Genomic DNA, 6,000 nt, shown 5'->3' with positions numbered 1-6,000 from the left:
TTTGTAATGTTTATAGGGATACTATATATAATGTGTAATTTAGCAATAGTATATTGCAATCAAGAAACGTCATATCAAATTGATAAAAAGAGACTTACTTGTTAAAGGCTTTTTACCTTTCAGGCCTACAAAGGGAACACCACAATGGCAATAAAATCTAATAGATTGCATTATTTTGGTAGAACAGAAGAACAGTGCTTGGTCTGTAGTTCTGCCCATACTTTCAGCTGTGTATAATCTTCAATTCCTATTTAAAAAAAATTGTTTTCAGCTGTAGACTTTCAACATTGAGGTGGCTGAAATTCAGCATTAAATGCCAGAGATTTCCCAGTACAATGCATTGGGCATAGACATCTATTACTTCTCATCGCTATCACTTTATCCCTTATATACAGTAATAACAGTTAATATTTATGTTGGGGTTGTGCCTGGAGATCAGTCAGATGAAGGTATCAGTAAAATAATATAGATAGTAAATACATAGCTGTGACTCAAAGTGCCGCTCAAACAACATTCAGAAGCCCATTGCTTTCATTATATCTCTGCCAGAATTAGCATGCATTTTACTATTTATAAAGTAAAGCACTACAATGGATAGAGCAGAGATGCAATTACCTTTTCTGTCAAGCTTAAAAGTTTACTCACTGCTGTCAAAAAACAGCACACTTTGGAATTTATTTGTGCCCAGAAGAAAAAGGTGTGATTTAAAAAATTTCTGCTCAAGAAAAAAAGAATATGCCCCATTTCCTGATTCTGACATAATACTTTACCTACAACTTCACTGCATCTATGTGTCAAATACATATAATCTAATAGAGGAAGATAGATGTCAGAAACTGCCTTTTCTATAATATAAATTTCGTAATTCTAATAGTGTTATTATGATATTTGAAAACAAAATAGTAAATCATTAAATCATATACAAGGATGGATCCAATTTACAAGTGAAAATATTAACAAAACAAATTGTTGACTTGAAATTAAAAATCAAATTTAAAAATAAATAATGAAAATTAAAATTGTCTTTTTAACTTTTCTAGAACTGATGATTAACAAGTCCTTTTTTCTTTCTGACGGTATTATTGTCATTGGCTTCAGTATGCTTCTCATTGGCATGTGCTCCAAGTCAGGACAGTGCATTTACAGAGATTTGATCCAGCAGCAATTTTCTATTTGATCCAGCAGCAGTTATCATCATATCCTACCCTTACTTACATGTTGTCTATACATTTTGAAAAAACTAATTTCTTAAGTCAATCTTAAACAATTTCTTCTTTCTGGCCTTTTCCACACGGTACTTGTCTCATGTATCACCAATCTTACTTACTCTGGTTATCTCACTGTTTAATATATCTGTGGGCTGCCATATTATGTTGTATTAGAGTGAAAGTTTTCTTTTATTTTTAAGGATTTCCATGCTTCAACATCTCTCTCCATCACTGCAGAATCCCTTGGATTGTTACTGCACTTCTGCAGTTCATTCCCAAGGACTTTCCCAAATCCCAAGGATTTGGATACAAATTCAAGAAATTTGCCATGTGATATAGACAGTCAGATTAGAAGCTGAAAATAAATTGTCTAAACAAATCATTTCTTTAGCTAATAGTAGAAAAAACTTAAATTGAATACAATTATTTCCCTTTTCCTCATCGTTTTTTGACAGTCATCTTCAGTTGGATATCTTTCCTGGGTATATAAAGTGCTTTAAAACCAGCTGTAAGAACTGTCAAGGCTTATAAATATAATCTTAACTCCAGATAACTTTAAAAATATTAATTATTAAATTATTAAAAATAGCTATTTTTATAGTTCTAGAACTTTATTTTGCTCCATATTATTCCAGCATGCCAGTGATCAAGTATGTCAGTGATTCAACTTCCCATTCTCCTCTTCTGTTTTCTTGTTAAAAAAAACTAAACTAAAAAATACAAATTTGAAATCCAGAATGTCAAATTGCATCATCTCTGTAGCTTAGACTGAGACTACCAAGACAGACAGGTCTACCTGTACCGACACAAAAAGAAGTCTCTCCCAAAGTGGCTGAGATATCAAGCATGAGCACTTATGTGTAAGTGAAGCTTGGCCATTTCTGCCCTGTACGTAAGTAAAGGAATAATTTCTATTACTAGATACATAATATGTAATTTTGTAATTTTTGCGTAACAATCAGTATTTTTTCCCTCCTCAAATTATAAAGCCTATTGTGTCTGTAATAACCCACCAACTTGCACTAGCAGCGAATGAGATACGGTGAATGATTCACACAGCAGAATTTTCCAGGACTCTTCAGAAATAATAACAAAGAATAAAAAAGTAATACTTTGTGAAATTCTCATTGGCACACAGATGCTTTTCAGTGATAAATATAATTTTTAAAAACTTAGCTAAGTGAAACCTGATGAACATGAATTTCTGTTTTGATTTGGTTCCTAATGAACTTGAACTGAAAAAATGGAGTTTTAAATTGCAGTGATAAAAATTTGATTTCTGGCACACAGGCAAAATTGTTTATTTTCATGGGTGACATAATTAGACTCAACACTCAAAACCAAGGAGAATATATTTCAATACATTATCTGTACTGCTTAGGCCATGAAGTCAATCAGAAACATTAACTGAAAGAAAACATTCCTTGGGAACATCAAAGGAAGTACCACTGAAATGACATGGTAGAAGAAGAAAGCTTGGAGTCTTTCCATACTAATTTCTGATTATGTGGAACAATGTCAAGAACTCAACAGAGTACTTGCCCAACTAGTACTTCTGGCCAATTTTCTTCTCTCAAAAATATTGAAATGTAACTGAAAAAAATAATATTTAAGGAAATTCTGCACTTTATAGGATCTAGTTGCTTATTCATGGTAGAGTTTAAAGACCTTGTAGAGAGTATCAGAGATGACAGAAAATTCCATATGGCCATTACTAATAGAGTGTTATATGGTGGTGCAGCACATCGAATTGTGAGAAAAGAACAGCAGACCTGTAGGTTACATCAGAAATGGTTCAAGGGTGAAGGCCTGTCACTGGTAGCTGTGCAAAAAATGGTACTGGCACCATACTGTTTTCTTCTAGCTGTGGAAGCTGGAAGTGAAATATGCACAGACACTCTGTCTTATTGTTTAACCATCATGTCAATTCAATTTCAACAGCTATCGTCAGCTTCAAGGTATGAATTCCAACTAGGGGGTTGTTTATCGGGATGAGTTTTGCAAAAGATCACTGTTGTTTACTTATACTTTCTGGTACTGGGAAGAGATGGTTAGGAATCTCAAAGGATGTAATTAAGATTCACTACTGGTGTATGAACTATTATCAAGTATGTAGGGGAAAAGTTTCAGAAGCCATGAAGGTGGCATAATCAATCATTCATCTATGCTGTTCCTGCTATTTAGATGGTATAAACAAAATGGAACCTGATCAGCGTAGAGAAACTCTGGACTTCCATCTGTCAGTTGATTCCTGGCTGGGATATCTTATTCAAAAGAAACATAGACTCTGGAAGGAATCTTGTCCACTAAATATATTTATTTTTCAAAATGAAAATCTCTCCAACTGCCTAAGAAGCCTGATGCTAATGATTAATGACTGACTACTATTCTGCCTGCTATCAAGACGAGTAGCCTGCACAGCCATTATAAAAAAAATAAATCCTGTTTTTTTAATAATGTAAATGAACATGACTGTTTGTAATGTTTTTACAGGGTAGAGCACAGATGGAAATAAAACTACCTGTGTCTGCTCACCCTTCACATCACCATCTTCCTGAAGAGATGTGAGGTTTGTGAGTCATTAAGGGGATTCTTCAGAGGAACCATGCTTTCAGGCATGAGATTTATTACCCAGTAGGAGTCGTCTATATGCAAAGGATTCTTTCAACTACCCTCCCTCCCAAGGACATCTGATGAAGTAATAACCATTTTAACCTGCTAAAAGCATTTCAAAGGAATGAAAGGGAAAGGATGTGTCAATGGGAAGTGGCTGAAGTAATGTCCCTGTAGCTTTTGGAAGGGTAATGTTTGACAGATACCTGTCCCAAGAAAAGAAGCAATGTTTATGTCATTTTTTGGATAACCTGTGTCATGCAGGGAGATTTGAATGAATCTGGTCTATTGTATTCAACATGTTAATTCATCCTTACCATGTAGTGTGTTTAAGAAACTTACTCCTGCAGTTTGTTTTTTTGTGAATACCTTTAATGCATTACACAGCCACAAAAAAAAAAATTTACCTTAGTATGTCAGAGGTTTCCAGGAAAGCTTGAAAAATCAATAGTGTAAAAGCACTAGGAATTTGCTTTAAAAGGTGTACTAATTTTTTAGTGCCTGTCATGGTTTAAGAATGGTACTCCTCAATTTAGTGTTCCCAATGAAACTTCAAACCACACAGAAGCTCACTCACTACCCACCTCCCTCTCCCCCTCTCTCTTGCCTTTACCTTTCTCCTCAAAAATTGGAAACACAAAAGGTAAAGGTCATGGGTTGAGATAAGAACAATTGACTGGAAATAGCGATAAGAAAAAATCCAGCAACAATATTAATGACAGAGGGTATAAGACAACAATCCTGGAAATCCTGGAAACCCCCAACAACAGACTACTTGACCACCACCCTTCCTAACTGCACCCTCCAGCTCTGAACTGGTATTACCCAACCACTCCTGCCACCTTGGAACTGGTGCCACTCTTACTCACCAGCAGGAACCTCTTCTCCACAGGAGAGACTATCTGGAAAAGATATGAAGTACTAAAGAGTAACTCCAGGTCCTGGCTACTGCAAAAATTAACCCTGTCCTGGACACAACAGGACAGTGTCCCTCAGTTGAGAAAAAAAATCAGTATGATTTGTTCATCTGAGAGGCCTGCTCACTATTACATCAAGTCACTTTGAGCATGATAGGAGGCATCATTTGCTAACTCTGTTTAACTTAGACATCTAAAATAACTACTGCTGGAAACTGAGTTTCCAAGAGGACCTGGAATGGCCACTGGGACCATAGAAGTTCAAGTTTTAAGAAATCAACTGCACAGGTCATTTCTTCTTAGGCTTCTGAGAATGCATTTATGCATATTTTTAAAAGACACTGAGAACTGAGTTCTTTGAAACTTACTTTTGTGTGATCACTGTTTATTCTTTCTCAATTAAAGTTATTACTTGTTGACATACATGGAGACAAATCCATAATAGCAGAACCTGACTCAAATGGACAGTGAAATAAATGACTAAGTCAAAATTTGGTATTCAGCATTTCAATTTCAAGAATAAATACATAATCTCTTCTATGTCTAAAACTGTATACAAATTCATGACCAATAAAAGTTCTGCATGTCAGAAGATAGCAGAATGCTATTTCTAATTCTTCTTATGTTTAAATATAGCAATTTTTTTTTCCAAGTAAATATTACATAATAACCTTTCATACATACACTACAGAACATGTCATAGCTGGACTAACACAATGGAGTCTTATGAGCTATCAAATTAATGAGTCATGTACTGAGGAAGAAGTACATCAAAGGCTAACACACTTTCTGATATGCAAGCACGCATTACTGTGTTACTTTAGATGTTCAGGCACATGGAAGGACAAAATCTGCACTAACAATCTTTACTTGTAACATACCTGTCTCTTGGCAGGAGGCAACTGACTACTACATCACTAGAATTTCTGGTTCAGGCTCAAAATTAATAAAAATTATAAAGAAATTCAATCATCAGGGAGTTTTTCTAAATGGTTGAATGACAAAAGAAGTTACTGTAGCTTTCATGCTTAAATGAGAAGAGGGTTGGTGTTATGAAGGGAGAAGAAATTAGCAGGCATAAGCAAAGCTGTGTACTCTAACTTATGTGTCTTGACCTTTATTTTATTACACACATAATAAGGTTCTGGATTCTTGACATCCAAACTATGCTAGTTATCATTCACTCCTATTGATTTATCGATGAACCAATTACAGCACCACTTTCATTTTCTCTGTACATGGCTAGAGATGCATAACCCTCT

Source organism: Catharus ustulatus, chromosome 6 (genome assembly GCF_009819885.2).
Source record: "Catharus ustulatus isolate bCatUst1 chromosome 6, bCatUst1.pri.v2, whole genome shotgun sequence".
NCBI lineage: Eukaryota > Metazoa > Chordata > Aves > Passeriformes > Turdidae > Catharus > Catharus ustulatus.
The sequence above is the reverse complement of the archived record's forward strand: the minus strand, read 5'-3'. Positions refer to the sequence as shown.